Consider the following 10,532-nt stretch of genomic DNA (forward strand, 5'->3'; position numbering starts at 1 on the left):
TGAGGTGGAAATGGTGAAAAAAAAAAAAAAAAGCAAAAACACTGTTCTACATTCTGACAAAATTGCTTCTGGGCAGGGAAGTTGACCCAAAACTGGTGGGATTACAAGAAGTTTGTTTTCCCAGCTAGCACTGGGATTACCTTCTGCACTGGGACTGAACAACTCATCCTGCTGTTGTCTTTCATCCCCTGAGGCTGCGCTGACAAGCAGACTGGGTTAAATGTGGTGTATTAACCGAGAAGGGTACGAATCAAAAAGCCAAATAAATCATAGATGTTGATTGATTTATACGGTTTAAATAAAGCCTTTCAAATGGAGACATTATCCACTGGAAACCCTTAATGAAAAGTTAGCAATGTTCTCAGAAGCAGAAATATTCTCAGCATGAAGGCAAGACATCTATTAAAGCCAGTGAAATTAGATGAATGGGGCTCAAAGCTAGTGGTTTTTAATACACCAGCTGGACATTGCAAATTTAAGCTAATACCATCCGGAATTAGTTCTGCTCCCAAGGTATTTCAAAGAGCAATTTGGCAGATATTTGAGGGATTAGGAGGTGCTGGAGTTAGAGCAGATGATATTTTAATTTGGGCTGTGGGACCTCAAGGACCGTCATGAAAGACGGAGGCGACTTCGCAGACGAACCCTATCTGTGTGTTTAAGAAGTCCAAATGCCACGGGTATCTTTGGCCCCAGGTGAATCATGTTAGCAGAGGTGTTCTTCAGAATAAACCCGAAGCCAGTGATGAAACAACATTCAAAACTATTCCATCATCAATGTTTGAAGACAGCAGTAAGGAGATTGGGCACGAAATGCTTCTGGAAGGGTGCCCTTCATGTGCTACCCACATAGAGATTGGAAACGAAGCTGTTGAAAACTCGGTGCAAGGGATGCCTCAGCCTCCCTTCTGATGGATGCATCGAGCCTTGGTGTGATTTCCAAATCCAAACAGGTGTCTTGAAGGGATTCCGATTGAAAAATGAATAAGAAATGGAAAAGGTCAATGGGAAGGTGATGGAAAAGCGTTGCTTGCAGTGAGGTGCGTGCCCACACTGCTGTCTCCATATGATGACCTCCTGGAAGACAAAGAAGTCCCCACTGAGTGGTGACACCAGCATCTGCTCTTTTTCCTTTTTCTGTTTAAAAAAAAATAAAAAAAAGAGAGAGAGAGCATTTACCCTGTTTATAATATTGCTCTGGATCAACATATTAATTATTGATACAACCAGAGACGAAAGCAGTCTCCAAAGACCTCCTATTGCATCAAGCTAATGCGCTGCATTTTCATCCATCAAACTCCCTGGAAGGGAAATGCCTACAAGCAAATCTCAACGTGGAGGGGAGAGCAAGGCGAGGAAGAAAGCCCCACTGTGGTGCCAGTGCTCAGCTGGGGACCCTGGGCGAGGGTGACAAGATAAATACAGGCTCCTGCCAGTCGTGGCAAAGCTCCGTGCTTTCACCGTGCCCACAGCCATGAAGAGATTAAAATGCTCTTTATTTAAAATATCTGCTTGGATATCTTTCCTCCTTAGCCCCTGCAGGATGCCAGGAACCACAAGATAGCACATCTCCAAAAAGGATGTGTCGCAGACCCCATTACTCCACCTCACATGAGATCTTCACCACATCCTCAGTGCCTCCAGACCTGGATATGCAACCCCATGTGTCCAAACCCTCCTTCCTCACTCAGAAGAAAAACAATTAGCATTTAATACATGCACCCCCCCAAAAAAATAAAATAAAAAGAAGACAACTGCAAAGCATCCAATCCCTTTTAGTTGTTACTTCCCATGGTTTTTGAGAGAGACATTTTTTAGTGCTGGAGGTGGCCAGGCTTTCTCATTTGCCTCCAGATGCATCTAAATAAATCAGTTATTGCATTTCTCCAGGCAGGGGCCAGGAATACTGGCCCAGGCAGCCAAGGGGCACCAAATTTTATCTGCCAGTATTGAGAGTGGCTGTAGGACATCTCCAGGGACAGAAAAGGGTTCAACCAGCCTGGATCCCATGCTAGCTCATGGGGGACTCTCTACTTTTGGGCTCATACAGTTGCTGAGTTGTTAATAGCTTGTCCTCAAACAACCCAACTTTTTTTCCCCGATTCCAAAAGCTTTCTCTTCTACTCATCAGCATATCAAATTTCTTAATAACAGAGTGAAATAACCTGAGAAGTAATGGAAAACAGGGAAGAATTAAGTTTTCCCAGGGACCTTGATCTCTTTTATCATCTCATTGTCTTCAGAGGGGTGGTTTTCTTTCAATCTAATTATCTGGTGGATGTGTGTTGCCAGCTCTCTGATGCATCCAGGCTTCCATCAAAACAAAACAAAACAAAAAAAAGAAGATAAATCCCCTGTTATTGTTTTTTGATGAGAAATTCATGCTAATAACTTACGTTTGGGAAATAATTTCAGTGAGTTTACCTTGTTTTCCTGAGAGATGTCCCACAGGAGCTCTGTGATGGAAGAAATGGCCACGGTGAAGATGCAGCTGCTGTGAAGAAGAAAGGGGAACACAAACACAACACATTTCCTGAAGTCACATCCCCAGGTCAGGGATTTTTAGATGCACAAACCCCTCGCTAATGGCACGTTTTCTTAAAGACTCTGTGCAAGAGGAGCTGCGGCCAAGCTTAGAAAATGTTGCAGCATGCAGCTGGTATAAAGTGGAAGAGGAATTCCAAAAGCCAAAATTTATTCAAAGACAACAGTAAGGAGAGGTTTTATAGCTAGATTGATGGTTGGTACAGAAGGGCAAGAGAGATAATGCAGAAAGGAACAGACATAAATATATATTAAAAGATATTCTGGACAGATAAACGGGATGCAGATAGATGAATAGATATAAATGGCTTAGGTAAATAGACCGTAGTAAGGGAAAGGGGCGGGGGGGGAAATCACAAAACAAATTATGGAGCTTTATTTCCCAAATAAATCCTGATCTTTTCACTTGCAAACCTAAAATGCACCTCCAGGACAGCCAGGCAAGAAGAACGATTAAAAAACCCCCCTCACCTGTTTCCAGCCTCCAGTAACCATGCCAGTCAGCGCAGCCAATGGTCCCCCCCTGTTTCCTTGCACAGAGCATCGCCAGAACATGGCTCCTAGCAGATTGGTTATTTCACAAGAAATATTCCTCCGAGCAGCCCAGGAGACCTGGGCACCCTGGAGATCACAAGTGCAAACACCAGCCAGTCGTTCCTCCTAATAAAAAAAAGGAAGTCTGGCCATAAAGCCTGCCAAAACCCCGAGTCAAAAAAAAAAAAAAAAAGGCAAAATGCAGCCAGGGGATGCACGTCAATAAAACCATGGAAATCCGATGCTTTTATATAGTTGCTGGCTTTTGATGGATCTTGACAGCTTCTGCAGGACGATCAGGGCTGGGTAGAAGCAACCCAACCCATGCATCTGTGCAACCTGCTTCTGAAAAAGCTTCAAAGAAATGAGGGGTTTTGTGTTTTCTTTCCTTCCAAAACATATCTAGACACAAACACTTCTTTGTCCAGTTTTGCTTGAGTCCCAGATCACCGAGGAGCGCTGGAGAGGCTCAGCTCCTGCCCCAGGATGGGGTGCCTGCTCTGGAGCCAGCAACGCAGTCACCTCAAGGGGATGCCCATGGTGGAGACCCCAAGCTGGGTGCTACCAGTACAACCACCCCTTGTAGAAGCTGTCACAGTACTCATGGTGAGCTGCATCACTGCCAGGAGCATCCCCAGGTGGCATCTATGAAGCTGGGGCAAGCCCCGGAGCAGCATCTCATGGGGGTTCCACCCCTGGCTTCAGGTGTGAGCTCTAAAGCCATCACCACCCTCATCCTCCAGCCCAGCATCATATTTATATTTAAACTATGTTTTCTTAAGGGTGTTTTAGTCCTACTGCAAGACAAACACTTCTGGGCCCTGGAGTCCTCCATGGCTGTCTGTGACCATTCCATGCAGGTGGGCTCCCGTGGGGTTAATCCAGCATCATTCTCGTAGGGGAGGTTACAAAGAGCATCAGCTGGGGAGAGATTTCCACTTCCAAAAATAATGAGTGATGGAGATGGCTCTGGACTACCAATCTGCTCTCTGAGCTTGGGAGAAATCCCAATTGTAGTGGGTATTGTGGAATTCAGGACTGAATTGGTGGTGCTCAGAGCAATGTCCTGCCTCCAGCATGTCTCAGGGGGCACCTGGGCATGGAAAACCTCCAGGATCTCCTTTCACACCAGCGGCTGATGGGCTGGCAGATGCTGTTTTCCTTTCTTCTGCTGTATAAGAAGCTGTGAAATAACAAGCTCCCTTTCCCCTGGGCCACCAGCTCGCTTGGGGCTGGAGCATGTGCACCATGAACATCCCACTGGGGATTTCACTGCGCTGCTGCTCGCTCTTCAAACAACCACTCCTCAACACAGAGAGGAGAAAGGAGGAAGAAAAAATGTTTTGTTGTCGCTGCATTTCCATGCTCCCCAGCCCCACCACCCTGGAGGAAATACATCCCTACACCAGGTACCTATAGGTGTACAGACACAGGGCTGGTGCACACCCATGCCTCTTCTTCCCCCAGTATTGACTGGTGAGGCTCCTAGCACAAAGTCAATCCTGCAGTGGGGACTTGGTGGAGATGCTTCCACCGCGCTCTTGGCACCTTGTGCCCAAGGACCCAGAGCCCTTTCCCACTAGAAAGCATTGGCTCGTAGCAATAAAGGCATCTCCAGTTAAAGAAGAATGACATAAAGCAACTAATAACTGCCCCAAAACACCAAAGCAAGAGGGAATTTGGCTTTTGGTTGTCCACGTGCTGGCCAAGGGCGTCATCTGCTGCTAGGAGCTCATGCAGGCTGGGGCAGAGACCTTGGAGCCACCTCCCCACTGATGTAACATTTAACTGTTTTTTTCAATTTCTCTTAAAAGCCTAAATTTAACCCTACGTTGCTAGAGGAGGTCTTGCAGGACAAACCCGAAGCCATCTTCAATGCAATGCAAAGCTTGCACAAGCAACCATGGCTGCTGCAAGGTAAAGAGAAAGACAAAGCAAGTCTGAGACCACCATGCCGTGCCACCTGCAAGCAAATACATCACATAATCCCACTCCTAAATGGATTAAATTCCCTTTCAAAACCCAATGACCACTGGTTGTCCTCAAAATCCCAACAAGGCTGTTCCAGACAGCCAAAAACATTCACTAATTTATTTTTTTAAGCATATGCATCCTAATTGGCTGCACGATGGTCTGTTTTGTCTCATCTGTGGGAACAACAAACACATTTGATTCCCAAACACTTAAAAGCTGCTTTATAGCCCATAGAAGAAGATGTTACCGCTTGCTTTGCAAACACATGAAGCAGAACCCCTGAATTTTGTACTTCTGAATACATTCATACGTATAAAAAACACTTTTTTTTTCCGCCCTCCATTTACCAAAGGCAGAAATTCTAAAAGGAAATTCAGCTCTAGGTGGGTGGCGATGGCCGGACGGAGTCCATTGCACCAGCATCCCCGTGAGCACCTCGTCCTTTTTTGCACCTGCCTTTCTATTTCTGCATCTATCAGGGAAGAGTGTAATTATTATTAATTAAAATAATTAAAGGTGTAATCAGAGCAGGGCGACTTCTGGATCCTGAATACCCTTGGAAAAGACCCTGTAGCTATATCTGCAGGAGCAGAGTCCTTCCCTTCACGTTCAGGGCTTGCACCCAGTTTCCATGACAAGTAAGGAGAAGCAAGAAAAATGAAGCAAAATTCAAGATTTGGGTGGTTTCTGGCTTTTTTATCTATATCTAAACACTCAAGCTCAAGCCATGGGTGGTGACCCCAAAACCATCCCCATTTGGCATGGATGGGGACCCCAAACCCATCCCCAGGGCAAAGCCAGGAGCAATACCAACATTTGGGGGATTCCCTTTTCATATTATAAGGACCAGGTTGCTCCACCGAGCTCCTCCTGTCCCAGGACCCACTGTAGCACCCCACAACCAGCGGTCACCCACCCTTCACATTGCATTTATCTTCAAACTGAAGGAAATTCAACTTATATGAGCTGCAAACTCTTCCAGGACAATTTCTCAATTGGAGACCCAAACTTTGTTGCCAAAAAGCTGCCGGCACCGACCAGCAGCAACCAATTCCCCTGAATGGGAAGGAAATAAAAGCATGCTTAAGTTATTTCTGCAAAAGAGGGAAAAATAATACCTTTTCCTGCTGATGGCACGCTGCTTTGATCTTTACTTTGTAGTTACCATAGTGACAAATAAAAAAAGCATAGGTGGAATAAATTGCTGAAAGTTGACGACATCCTATATACGTGTCTGCAGAGCATGAGCGCAGCCTGCGAACATCCCCCAGCTGCTGCAACGCACATCCAGCACAGGACTCACGCCGTCTATCTACACTCTGCCTCACCGTAAATGATATTTATGTAGGGCTCCAGCCCAGAAACCTCCATCACTGGGGTTTCAGGGGCTGGAGGTTTGGTTTTGTCTTGCTAAATTCATCCTGGAGCATCCTCAGCTGGGATGGGGTGCTGAAAAGAGGCAGTAGTAAAACAAACACAATACTCTAAAAAAAAAAACACTTATCATTAATGCAGCACCAGGATAAATTAAAAATAGCAAATATACAAAGCCATTTTTTGCCAAAAAGTTATGTTACCACCTAATACCTGGGTGAGTTTGTTCTTTACCATTGCAGTGCCAGCATCACCACGCCAGGGCTCCCCCATCGCTCCCAGCCAGAAATTCAGAGCAGTTCCAGCTGACAACACACAGCTCACAGCTAATGGTCAGCCCATCCATTTCTGCTTGGAAAAAGGGGCAGTTTTCAGGAATTGAACTGTTTTATGGGGTTTTTATCATCGGAAGTGTGCCTTGCTTCGCTGCTATTGACACACAGCCCTTAAGTCAATCCGTGCCCAACTAGCATGCTACATCTGCTGTGTATTTTGCTCATTGTTTGTTTGCCCTAGGTCTGTTGACTCTCTTCCCACACTCCCTGGTAAGCTCTAATGACGTGTGGCCTCCGCTGTTGTGGCCCCATTATGCGGCGCTGATCTTTGGACAATTATTTGCTGGAGTCACCCCGTTGCTGGATGAAGCCGTGCTTTCGCCGCCTGTCACTTACGGATTTCTCCAGGCTGAAGCCTGGCTGCAGGGAACCATCCTGGGAAAATGCCAGGAACATCCTACAGATGCTTCAGATGCTCGTTAGTGGTTAATTAAGCGTCGCTTGGGCAAGGTCGGGTCCTGGTGGTGGGAGAGCCTGCAGGGATGCTCAGGTCACCTCTCCCCATGGGACAGGGGAAGGTCCCCAAGGGGAGATGTTGGGGTTTGGGGCTTCTTTCAGGGGTACCTGACATTATGCTGTTTTGCAGGACCCCCTCACCAGATTTACATCTAAACCACACATGGTTTAATTTCAGCTGTGATGCTTCCAGAATGAGATATTTCACCAAAACGGGCATAGAGCAGGACCAGCACACAAAGGGAGCACTGCCAACGCTCCCTCCCATCACCGCTCCCATCTCTGCTCTCATTCTGTGCATTATTACGACAGGATATGAAAGCGCTGGGGGGTGAGAGGAGAGATAACGCTGCCATTGCACCTCCTGCTTTCATCGCTCGGGATCGAACACCTCGTGCCCACAGCTGTCTCCAGTCAGGCAAGGGGTTGGGCCAGCACAGGTCATGATGCTCTCCCACCACAGCAGCAAGGGCAGAAAGCAAATCAGGACATGGTGCAGAAATATGTGATGGGAGGGTAAAGTCGGAGTCCTGATGGAGGAACCCTTGAGAACACCGGCATTTGGATGCCCAAGCAGCTCGGGACTTTTGGCAAGACTCCCAGAGCATCAATTCAGGGCATTTTCCTTACAGACCCAGGCTGGGGGCTCTTAGGATTACCAGGGAGCTCCTACAGCCTCGGTTTTGTGCTCGTTTGGCAACAAGGGGGAAAGAGAGAAGGTGCAGAGAAAGGAACGCTGCCTTGGGCATTCAATCTGATGGGAGAAATAAACCTCAAGTTGAGGACAGACCTCGAGATTTTTGGATCCCTGTGCTGTTGTGGGTGCTCCTACTGGGGTTCATACCCCAGGTACCACTTTTTCCATTAATATTCTTTGGATTGGGAAAAGGAATTAAATAGCACAAGGTCTAGATAAGCTAGAGCATCAGGAGCTGGGAACCAGCCCGTGGCTGCCGCTCTTTCAACAAAAGCCAAGCAGAAGCATCACCCAAAAATAGGACTAAAGCTCGGAAAAGGGCAGCGAGCAAGAAGCAGCTCCTGCTCGGTGGGGCTCCTGGGCAGGCTAGGGCTCCAGCATCCCTCTGCCTTCTCCTCCCCACGAGCTGCAGGACAGCTTTGGGGCCGCAGGAGGATCCTTTGCATGCCCAAGGCTTTATTTGCTGGCAGTCATTCATTAAGGGAGGATAATGGGAGAATTAGCAGGGAGAAAGGCAACCGGGGAGCAGAGGAGAAAACCTGATCTATTAAAAACACTGTGGAGCCTCATTATTCTCACGGGTGTCTATGCTCCTGCAACACAGAAAAACATCCCAAAATGTACACCAAAAATTTCTACACTTCTTGTGGCCAGGGCAAGGAGGGAAACAAGAGGTGAATACATCAAAAGCTGGCCCAGTAGCATCATTCACGTGTGTCTTTATGGCCACAGTTTTGGGGCTGGCATCGCCAGCATCATTTCAAGGTCCAGGAGGAAAGACATAGGGAAGGGACATCGCAAAGCGATGGTGTGTCCCCGAGCCCTCCAGCTCACTCCAACCACTTCTAAATCAAGCCCAATTATGACAGGTGCAATTTTATCTCTCTGTTTGACTTTTATTGGCATCATAAACAGGCCAGCTGGCAACAGGCTGGCAGCAGTTAGCAGCAAGGGATGCGCTGAGATAAATAAAGACGGAAGACGACTTTCCATGCTACGGATGTGGCCGACCCCAGCTTGGAAGGATGCTGCGTGGGGCGAAATCAGCACCCAGCTCTTTGCGTGGGGATGGAGCTTATCCAGCAGCGCTGCTACTCCCTTCCCCAGTTTAGGGGGAGCCAGGATTGCAGAAGAAATCACACATCTTCCTTGATACCTTTCCCATCATCCTGGGCTGGAAAGGGAAGAGCCAAGATCCCGAGCTGTGGCTCCCCCATCCCTGGGCCACCACAGATCCTTTCAGTTGCATCAAACCCATCCCATTCTTCCCATCTCAGGGACAGGCATGGATCAGCCAAGAAGCAACACGAAGGGAAAGGGTTTTCGGAGCAAGCAGCAACACCTCAAACCCCTGGAGCATCACGGTGGTGGGCAGGGACATGGGCCACCCCACTGGGGGACAAATGGGGACGTCACCGTGATTTGATTTAACACGCGAGTCCCCTACAGAGAGCAAGTGGGAAAGGTCTGTCCCCAGCTATTTAGAGCTTTTTAAAAATAAAAAAATTTAAAAAGCAAATAAAAAGCAAACATAGCAGGATTCGCCCTGTCTACCCAAGCGATACGCTGCTCCCAGCAAACCCCTAAGGATGATGAAGTGTCTTGGCTGCCGCGGTAGAGCAGCACGGCAGCTGGTGTGTGGAAAGGAGGAAGAGATTTACTATCCCTGGCACTTCTCTTTCTCTTTCCCCACCCCCATCTTCCCCCTCCCCCCCCGCTTTACGATTATTATTACAAAAACTCCTGCACCTCCCTGTGATGCTGCCTTATTAAAAAAAAAAAAAAGAAGAAAAGAAAAAAAGTGACAATTAGTCATTTGAAGAAGCAACAAAGAGATTCAGCGGTGGAGAGGCGCGATTTGAATTTCAATGCGCCATCTGAGGGCCAGGGAGCCGCGGCTGCCAGCCCCCCCCCAGCGAGCCCACGGCCACCCGCTTCCACCGCGCGGGGACCCAAATATAGCTCGGAGCCAGTGTCCTGCTCCACCTCCCCAAAATTCACCCTGGGCTTCTTCCTCTGTCAGCTTTTGGCATGGGCACCTCGCATAGGATACTGCGCCATGCATGGATTGGCTCACCCCCTCCTGCAAAACAATTTTTGCTATTCAACGTCACATGCAGAAGGGATGGGGGGGGTCCCAAAAATCCCCCCTGAGGCACCTTGGATCCAGCAAACCTGACCCAGGGGCTCCGAGCATCTTTTGGGGTCCAGGCATGCAGGCTGGGGCGGGGTGGATGCAGCGCTCCCCTCGCCTCTCCATCCCTCCTACTGCGATCCTGCCAGGATGTTTTTGGGGAAAATTGATTTTAGGGAAAATTTTAGGGAAAATTAGGGAAGGATTTTAGGGAAAATTAAGTTGAAGGAGGCTGGAGTTTTAATATGCTACATCCCTCCTTGTTCTCATGCCCGTGCTCTGCCCCTGTTTCGCACATCCCCTGGTTTGCTGGGCAAAGCCCCAGAATGGGACCCAAGGGGGTGCAAACCCACCCCCAAAGCCAAAACTCTTTGCACAGAGCAGCACCAGACCTTTTCAGGAGGCTCAAGGGGTGGCTCCAAGCTTTTGGCTCTTATCTCCCTGGACATTTACCATTTTACCAAGGACAGGGATGGAAACGCAG

The sequence above is a fragment of the Anser brachyrhynchus genome (genome assembly GCF_964034855.1).
Source record: "Anser brachyrhynchus genome assembly, chromosome: 11".
NCBI classification, from domain to species: domain Eukaryota; kingdom Metazoa; phylum Chordata; class Aves; order Anseriformes; family Anatidae; genus Anser; species Anser brachyrhynchus.